This window comes from Macrotis lagotis, chromosome 1, assembly GCF_037893015.1.
Source record: "Macrotis lagotis isolate mMagLag1 chromosome 1, bilby.v1.9.chrom.fasta, whole genome shotgun sequence".
Lineage (NCBI taxonomy): Eukaryota > Metazoa > Chordata > Mammalia > Peramelemorphia > Peramelidae > Macrotis > Macrotis lagotis.
The window spans coordinates 420,441,725-420,452,106 of NC_133658.1; the positions used below are offsets into that span (position 1 = coordinate 420,441,725).

General features: G+C 41.5%; 1 pseudogene; it reads right to left on the minus strand.

The window, feature by feature from the left end:
• Positions 1-6,024: 6,024 nt before the first annotated feature.
• Positions 6,025-8,709, minus strand: LOC141518605 (solute carrier family 12 member 9 pseudogene; annotated as a pseudogene).
• Positions 8,710-10,382: the final 1,673 nt, after the last annotated feature.

Below are 10,382 nucleotides of genomic sequence, written 5' to 3' on the forward strand. Positions count from 1 at the left end.
CAAAGCAGTTAGATGATTTCAATTACATTAAATTAAAAAGCTTTTGCACAGATAAACCTGATATAACCAAGATCAAAAGAAATGTAGTAAATTGAGAAACAATCTTTACAACTAATGCTTCTGACAATGGAATTATTTCTAAAATATACAGAGAACTGAGTCATATTTTTAAAACAAAAAACCATTCCCCAATTGACAAATGGTAAAATGATATGCAAAGGCAATTTACAGATGAGGAGATCAAAGAAATCCATAGCCATATGATAAAATGCTCTAAATCATTAATTATTAGAGAAATGCAAATTAAAGCTTCTCTGAGGTACCATGTCACACCTTTTAGATTGGGCAATATGACCAGGAAGGATAATGATCATTGTTGGAAGGGTTGTGGGAAATCTGGGACACTACTACACTGTTGGTGGAGCTGTGAGCTCATCGAACCCTTCTGGAGAGCTATTTGGAACTATGCCAAAAGGACAACAAAAATGTGCATACCCTTTGACCCAGCAATAACACTACTAGGTCTATACCCTGAAGAGATGAGGAAAAAGGGTAAAAACATTACTTGCACAAAAATATTTATAGCAGCCCTGTTTGTGGTGGCAAAGAATTGGAAATCAAGTAAATGTCCTTCAATTGGGGAATGGCTTAGCAAACTGTGTTATATGTATTTCATGGAACACTATTATTCTATTAGAAACCAGGAGGGATGGTATTTCAGGGAAGCCTGGAGGGATTTTCATGAACTGATGATGAGTGAGATGAGCAGAACCAGAAAAACACTGTACATCCCAACAGCAACATGGGAGTGATGTTCAACCTTGACGGACTTGCTCATTTCCTCAGTGCAACAATTGGGAACAATATTGGGCTGTCTGCAAAGGAGAGTGGCATCTGTATCCAGATAAGGAGCTGTGGAATTTGAACAAAGTACAACTCCTACTCCCTTTAATTTAGAAAAAAAAAACACATATCTTATTGTCTGATCTTGTTACCTCTGAGACTTCTCTTCTTTAAGAATATGATTTCTCTCTCATCACACCCAATTTGGATCAAAGTACAACATGGAAACAAAGTAAAGACTGACAGAGTGCTTTCCATGGGGGTGGGGGGGAGCAAGATTGGGGGGGAAAATTGTAAAACTCAAATAATATCTTTAATAAAAATAAATTTTAGAAAATTTTAAAAGTTTGTAAATACCTTCTACTTAGACATTCTTAAAGTTGTTTTATGTTGCAAAAATGTCATGCTGTGTGTTTTATCAGAAAATGATACCATTTTATTTCAATGATATAATAAGTTGGTTAGTTTTGTTGTTTTTGTTGCTATTAGAAACTATTTTATTGCAGTGTTTTGTGGCCTGTTTAAAGACTTTTTTTAGCAGACTGAATGAAAAACACAGTATAATGTTGATTCTCACCCACTTTATGAACTACATCTGTTTTGATGAGGAAACCTAAGAAAATGAAATGTTCAATAGATAAAAAATTTATATAGTTATGTTTTGTCATGTTAGGGTAGTATGGAATTTGTGTATGTGGGCCAAAAGGATCAGTCCTTTAGGAAAAGATTTTAGATTACATTTAAAAATATGAATTAAAAGATTACCAAATCCCTAAAAAAATAAAAGTATAATTGGTTAAGTGGAAAAGAGGTAAAAAAAAAAGATTAATTAAAAGTAATTCAGTACTTTCAGCTAAGATGGCAGAGAGAAGACAGGTACTATTTTAAGTGCTCCTGGTTCCCCCTCAAAGATAACATGAAAGAAACCTCTTAACAGATATTTGATCAAAAGAACCTAGGCAAAGAAGCTAGGAGAAGAACATCAACAACAAGGTCTGTCTCAGGGGATCATGGGTGAACCAGGTTTGGAGACCAGAGGGCCAGTGCAGGGACAGTTTGGTTGGGGGGAGTCAGATGATTGTCCTCAGCCACAGAGGCTTTGGTAAGTGTTTGGTCTGAGGATCAACCTTAGCTGCATAATCTTTGGTGAGTCCTAGTCCAGGGAAGGGTTCCAACACAGTGAGTCACAGAGCATGCCTGGAAAACAACCAGCTAAGTTCCATAATTTTAGTAAAGCCCTCTTCCCAGAAGGAATGGTAAATGTCCCCCACCCCCTCAGGCTCAGGTATAGGCAACAGAGTTCACTCAGATGAAAGGGAGATTAACTCCCTGCCTGAAGGCCCTGCCTATTGTTCAAGTTCAAATCAGATCCTGCTGCTGAGGGCCTCAAAGACTCCAGAGAGAGCCACCAGTGAGCCCCTACTGATCAGCCCTTGGACTTACTGAGCCAAGTGAACAAAGTCTCTAGGGTTTTCAAAAGCAAACCTTTGAGAGCCAGCCACTCCCCCAACAAAAGATCCTAGGAAAATGAAGAAAAGTCAGCGAAAAGGGGGACTCCTGGAGAAATACTTTGAAGGAAATAGATTGTAATTCAGAGAGAAGCAGCACTTCTGAGGAGAATATGAATTGCTCTCCAGCCTACAAAGACTTCTTTGAAGAAAACAGGGAGTTTAAAAATCAATTGGAGAAACTGGGAAGAGAACCTCAAGAGGAATTGAACACTTTGCAAGAGAAAACGATCATTTCACAAGAAGAAAACAAGTCCTAGGAAAATACAATTGGACAAATACAAAATGAGAATAATTCTCTCAGATCCTCAATTGTACAAATGCAAAAAGAATATAATTCACTCAATATTACACTTGGGCAAATGGAAAACTCATTTAAAAATAGAATTGGCCAATTGGAAAAGTAGTTGCAAAAGGTAAATAGAGAATTCCTCTCTGAAAAGAAAAATGGAATCTGTGGAAACTAATGAGTTCATGAGACAACAAGATTCTGTTAAACAAAACCAAAAGATTGAAAAAATACAACAATCAGGGACAATTTGGGGCTGTCTGCAGTGGCGGATACCATCTGTATCCCGAGAAAGAACTGAGGAGTTTGAACACAGAACAAGGATTATTACCTTTAATTTAGAAAAAACAAACCTGATATATTATTGTCTGAGCTTGCTATCTTTTTTACATTATGTTTCTTCCTTAAGTATATGATTTCTCTCTCATCACATTCAATTTGGATCAATGTATATCATGGAAACAATGTAAGGACTGGCAAATTACCTTCTGTGGGGGGTGGGGAGAGAGAAATAAGATTAGGGGAAAAATTGTAAAACTAAAACTAAATAAAACCTTTAAAGAAAAAAGAAGAAAATATAAAATACCTCATCAGCAAAACCACTGACCTTGAGAATAGATCAAGAAGGGATCATTTGAAAATTATAGATCTTCCTGAAGACACTGAGGAGAAAAAAAGCCTGGACTTAATATTACAGGATTTAGTGATGGAAAATTGCCCTGATACCATGGAACCTGAGGGCAAAATAATTACTGAAAGAATGCATTAATCATTTCCTACAAAATGTACTAAAATGAAAACACCAAGGAATGTGGCCAAATCTCAGAACTATCAGATAAAACAGACAATCCTGCAAGCAACCAGAAAGAAACAATTTGTATATCAAGGTGCCACAGTAAGGATTACCCAGGACCTGGCTGCATAAACATTAAGGGATCAAAAGTCCTGGAATGAGATATTCCAAAGAGCAAGGGAGCTTGGAATGCAGCCAGGAATCAACTATCTGGCAAAGCTGAGCATTCTCTTCTAGGGGAAAAGATGTATATTCATTCATTCATTTGTTCATTCATTCATTCATTTATTCATTCATTCATTCATTTATTTATGTTTTTGCCTTTTAAAATTTCATTTGTTTTCCAATTATATACAATAGTAATATGGACCTATCATTTCTTGTAAGTTTTTGAATTTACAATTTTCCCCCACCCTACCTTCCCTCTTCCCCCCTCCCCACAGAAGGCTATCTGACAGTCTCTACATTGTGTCCATGCTAGAAATTGATGTACATTGAATGTGTTATAAGAATAAGCATAACCCCTCTTCCCCAAGAAGGTATGAAATTTCAAAAATAGAGAGAGAGAAAAAATTGTGCTTCATTCTGTTTTCAGATTTCAATGGCTCTTTCTCTGGGGTGAGTTTCTCTCTTTATCATAAGTCCACCAAAGAAGTTGCTTCAATATTTTGCCAACAATTGCTATTACTAACTGTACCCCAACTCTATTTCTCCCCACTCTCATTTATTCTATTCTTTCTTGCCTTTCCTCCTGGCCTTGTTCAAAATTGTATTGACTCTGAGTACCCTCTCTCTCAATCCTTCCTCTCTTCTATCACCTAGTTCCCCTTCCTTCTCCCCATTCCCCCTTATCCTGTCCCTTTCTTCTTATTTTTCTCTAGGGTAAGATAGATTTCCTAACTCTATTAAGTGTGTATGTATTTCTTTTCTGAGCCATTTCTGATGAGAGTGGAGGCTTAATTATTTCACCTTGCCTTCTCCCTTTCCACTCCATTGAAAAATAGCTTTTTCTTGACTCTTATTTGAAATTTCTTAGCTTCTTCATAGTTGCTTTCCTCCCAGTTCTTTCCTTTATCACCTATTGACTCCACCTTTTTACTATATTATACCATTATATTCAACTTCTTCCTGTGCCCTGTGTCTATATATGCTCCTTCTAACAGCTCTTATAAATGAGGAAGTTCATATGAGTTATCAAAATCTTCTTCCAATGCAGGAATACAAACAGTTCAATATCATTAAGTTCTGCATAGTTAGTCCTTCCTATCTACCCCTCTATGGTTTACCAGAGGACTATACTTGTAGATCAAGCTTTCTTTTCAGCTCTGGTTGTTTCCATAGGAAAAAGTCCCCTGTTTCACTGAAAGTCCATCTTTTCCCCTGAAAGAGGATGTTCTGTTTTGCTGGGTACTTGGATCTTGGTTGTAAATCAAGATCTTTTGCTTCCCAGAATATCATATTCCAATCCCTACAAGCCCTTAATGTAGATACTGCCAGATCCTGTGTAATCCTAACTATGGAGCCTTGGTATTTGAATTGTTTGTTTCTGGCAGTTTTAGAATTTTCTTTTTTGATTTGGGAGTTTTGGAATTTGGCTATCATATTCTTGGAAGTTTTCTTTGGGATCTCTTTCAGGAGGCAACTGGTGAATTCTCTTGATTTCTATTTTACCCTCTGCTTCTAGGATCTCAGGGCAATTTTTCTGTATTATTTCTTGAAAAATGAGTATTAGACCCTTCCCTTGATTCTGGCTTTCAGGTCATTCAATGAATTTTAAATTATTTCTTCTGGATCTGTTTTCAAGGTTGTTTGTTTATCCAATGGGAAGTTTCAGGGAGAAGGAGTTCCCGGGAGATGTTCCCTTCATGCCACCATCTTGGCTCCACCACGCACATTTTTTCCTAATTTTTGGCTTTCTTGAAAGTGTTTTATTTGTTCCTGATTTCTTGCAAAGTCAGCAGCTTCCTTTAGTTCCATTCTGCATTTGAAGGAGTTATTTTCTTAAGAGAGCTTTTTAATCTCCTTTTCCAGCTGGCCAATTCTACTTTTTTAAGTCTATCTTCTTCTCATTTGGCTTTTGATTTGCTTTTTCCATTAAGCTTAAACTGATTTTTAGCATATCATTTTCTTTTTTTTTTTTTTAATGTGTTGGTCTTTTATTCATGGCAAGCAAAAAAGTTTAAAATATATAAAGTCTTGGTAGGCTAGTGATTATAATACTCAGAAATAAGGGATCAGAGTGAGGTAGGCTAAAGAACAGGAGCCCAAGATGAGGAGAACCTGCCCCTCCTAACAAGGCACCAGTGAAGTAAAAGCAAAATGGATTTGAAGTGGGAAAGCAGAGTCTCTTTCCACACACATTCATAATTTAAGGGGACCACAGCTGCCTCATCAGTGCAGAAGGGTCCTTCCCACACTGGAGACAGAATTTAAGCCCCTTAAAATGAGTCATTTAATACCCTTACTGGGATTTTGGCCCCATGAGGCAAACCAAATTAACCTCCTCCTTGAATCTCAGAGACCACATGTTGAGATGGGCTAGGAGACCTAATTGTTCTTCCTTCAGTTCCTCCTAAGGAAGAGGAGGAAAGTCAAAGATCAATGCAGGTGACTGGAGTGACTCCATGGAGGAGTAATGTTGGACCTAGATACTGGCTCAGCATCTCCAACAATGCCAAGTAATGGAGATAGCGGGAAGGGTCAGCAGGTGGCCGAGGCAAGTAGAGGAAGGTAAGGGCTGTAGCTGGCCCCTCCTTCCTATGATCCTGTTCAGGCTCCCCTGGACCCTCACTACTGCCATTGCTCTGCTGTGCTGGAACCAAGGCATTGGCACTGATGGCTAGTGAATCAACCTCAGCATCTCCACAGCTCCCATTCACAAAGCTACTCTCATCTTCATCCTCATCTATTCTGGCTCCTTCACCCCAGGTCACCTCCTGAACTTCTGCCCTGATCCGAAGCTGACTCAGCAATACCCGGAGCCTTGCCTCACCAGTCCCAGGAGCTTCCTGAGGTCCCAGACACAAGATGATTTGCAGTCTGGCACTTTGCCAGGCAGGAACCATGCTCAGGATAGTTGCCATCTGCAAGAGGAAGAGACCACAGACATCGACATAACCAGGGCTCCCTTTTGGCCGCAACAAGTTAAGGGGCCACATGTCCACATGGTGACTTTGGGAAGAACCCCCAGAGCTCTGGGTTAGCCATTCAGGTGGTAATGCCCCACATCCTTGAGCTAGCACAATATTTTTGTTCATCTTCAAGGCATCTACTACTGTGACCACATAGTCATGGGGGGTGAGTGCCCAAGGACTGCCAGGGGCTCGTGGTGGAGGGAATAAGGAATCCAGGGCAGGCCCCCCTCCTTCTACAGGCTCTGAAAAGGCTGGATCTGTTAGGAAGTGGTCTTGAGGTGGTGGATCATCATAAAATCGTACGACCAATGTATTTGGCTTCATGCCACCAAGACCAGAAATACACAGCAGATGCTGGGCCCCTTGGCACACAGAAGGTGAAAGAGTGAGGCCCACAAAAGCCTTTACTTGAGCACGAACTATAAGACTCAGCCAAGCCCCATACTGGGGCTGCACAGGGTGCAAGGGCAAAGAATCAAGGTCTCCCAAGCTGACATGGCCCAGCACATAGAGACCACCCTTTTTAGCTGATTGGCCAGTCACAGTAGGGGTAGTGCCCCTCATGGATTTCCCACCAAGAGCAGTAGCTGTGGTCGCCAGAACTTTACATGGTCCTTCCACACATCCAGCCGCAATAGGTACTTTTGAACCTGGTGGAACAGCAGGGCTTGACTGACATAACCCCAGGTGCTAGGTCCTCCTCAGGCAGTGAGCAGGGAAGAGAGCAGCCCCATGAACACCAGAGATCCACCTGCAGCTCCTGGGCTGATGAGGAACATCATGAGCAGGCAAGAGGCCATGCCCAACAAGCAGGTGTGCCAGGAGAACAGGCTGAAAGTGGGGCGGAAGTTGGGGACTGATGCCCACTCAAGGCTCAGTCATGAAAGATCCACTGCAGCATAGGCTACCAGGTAGAACACTGTGACCACAGCTGCCAAGGTGTTAAGCTTCCCAACCAGAAGTGTCACCTGCACTAGACACCAGGAATACAACACAGATCCCCAGGGATTCCTTCCCTGCGATACAACTTTTGCTGGAGCCAGAATTAGCCCAAAAAGATCATCCTGAGCCAGGGCATGGAGAATGCGTAAGGCACCAATAAGTGAGCTCATAGAGATCGAGAGTGATGCACCATATACCCCAATTAGCACCATTGGAGGCCACAGGCTAATACCTAAAAAGAAGCCATAGTCTTTTTGTAACAAAGTTCTGTCACAGCTAAAACTGGAAAAGAAGAACAGCAGAGCATAGATGAAGAATATATAAATCACAGCAACAATAGTGCCCAGAGGGATAGCTTGGTTAGGGTCCTTCAGCTCCCCTGACATGTTGGCCCCAGCCATGATGCCTGTGCAGCCATTGAAGAGGGCAGCAAACACACTGGCAAAGGTCATTGTGGCCCTGGTAGTGTAGTGCTGGGCATAGCCCGCACCCAAGTTAGCTTTCAGGGTACTAATGTTGAAGCCAGTGAAGTGGCCCAGTTGGGGTACTGTTGAGGAACCATTGGTGCCTGGCCTAAAGGGGTGGATGACATCACGGGGTCCCACAGCCATAAAGCTGATCAGAACCAAGGCCAAGGAGGCAGAGACCAGCAGGAATGTAAGGAAAGAGGCCTGTGCATAGAGGCCAGCTCCCAAGGTACAGACCCCACCAGGCCCAACAACACTGTTCCATACAGCAGATTCCAGCCATAGCCTTGAGGAAGACATCCAGTATGGCTTCCACCAGCAACCAGTACAGAGACAGCACAGCCACAGACATTGGCCAGAAAGAACATAAGGCCAATACTTCCTCCAAACTCAGGACCCAATGTCCTGCTGATCATGAAATAGGCTCCACCCCCACGCACAGCTCCATTGGTAGCAATGCCACAAACAGAGGGGACAGTCAACACCAGGATGAAGTAGGCAATCAGCAACATGGCGAAAGCTTGGATCAGCCCAGCATGGCCTAAGACAAATCTTATTCTCATGAAGACCACAATGCTGAACATGGAGAGGACAGTGGGCACTACCACACCAAGGAAAGTGGAGAGTTTCCGAAGGGCCCCACTTCCTGAACTCCCATCCCATATGGCAGAAATGTAGCTCCTTCTTCCCCAAGAAGTTGATAAGCTAATAGTGGGGAACTCTCAGTTGCCATGATTGGAGTTTGACAAATATGTGAAACTGACCTCCAAAAGCAGCAGCTCTGAAGAATTCCTGTGGGAGATGGCAGGCCACGTGAGTGCACCTAGGGGATGCAGCATATCATTTTCTTCAGTATTTTTTTGTATATCTTTCACCAAGCTTTTGATTTGGTTTTCATGATTTTTCTGTATTGCTCTCATTTCTCCTCCGAATTTTATCTCCATCTTCCTTAATTGCTTTTCAAAGTCGTTTTGAGCTCATCCATGCTCATCTATAGGCTGAGCCCATTTTCTATTTCTCTTGAAGGTTTTGGATACAGAAACTTGAATTTTGTCATCATTTGAGTATGTGTTTTTATCTTCTATGGAATTAAAGTAATTCTCCATGGTCAGATTCTTTTTTTTTCTGTTGTTTACTCATTTCCTCAGCCCAAGACACCACTTCAAAGGCTTTGGGATTTTTTTTTTTTTGGTGGGGGGACAACCTACTGGAAGCTTTATTCCTCCAAGGTCTTATGTTCTCTTGTTTGTGTTTTGATATGGAAACATCCCTCATACTTCCCTCTACCCTGGGACTGTAAGTACTATCCTGCTATCTTAATATGGATGCCCAAATTGCAACCTGGATTGAGTGTGGGCAAACAGCAGAGTCCTGCCCTGAGGGAGAGCAGAGAACTATCTGCAGTCTTCCCTGATCCCTTACCATCTCTAGGGGTGCAGGCTGCTTTCTCCAGATTCTTTCTGCAGGTTCTATGCTCCTCACTCCACCTCATTCTGGTGTAGCAGGGTTCTCTCACTGACTCTTCAACCTCTTGTTGGTGATCTATGGGTTGGTCTGGGCTATGCTGTGCTGCAGCCACCGAATTTTTTCCAACCCCCGGTCCTGGTGAAACACACATTTACCCCAGAACTTCTAAGTTATCTTGGACTGGGAAAATGCATCACTCAGTTTTTCTGTGAATCCTGCCCCTCTAAATTTTGGCTAGAGTCATCATTTGTTTATTTTTTTGGAGTTTGAGGGGGGAAGAGCTCCTGGGAGAAGCTGCCTTCATGACACCATCTTGGCTCCACCCCTCAAAAGATGGATATTTAACAAAAAGGGAGACTTCCAACATTTTCTGATGAAAAGACCAGAACTAAATAGAAAATTTGGACATAAAACAAGGGGCTCAAGAGACACATGAAATGTTTGATACAAGGGTAAAAATAATCCCTGCTATTTAATAATATGAAACTGGCTATATCCTCACCTGGGAGAAAGCTTCTCATAACTCGTGAGAATTGTAACTCCATTAGAGGGAATATACTTACCCAGAAGTGATGACTTTTCTGTGGCTCAGATAGAAGGATTTTAAAAACAATACCTCTCTAAAAAGGGGGGAAAGTAAGGAGACAGAGTATGGAAGAGATTGAATGGAGTAAATTTCATTACATTAAAAGGCATTAAAAACCTATTATAACTAAGGGGAAGAATCGAGGAGGTGTGAACTACTGAATCTTCACCTCATCAGAATTGGCTTAGAGATAACTTACACACACTCAGTTAAATTAAGAAACTTATCTTACCTTTCAAGTATTAAAAGGGGGAAAAGAGGAGGGGGGGGATGTGGAGGGGGATAAAAAGGGAAAGTAACAAAAGGAAGGGAAGGAAGAAGGGGAGAAGAGAAAGGGGAAAGAAAGGGGAAGT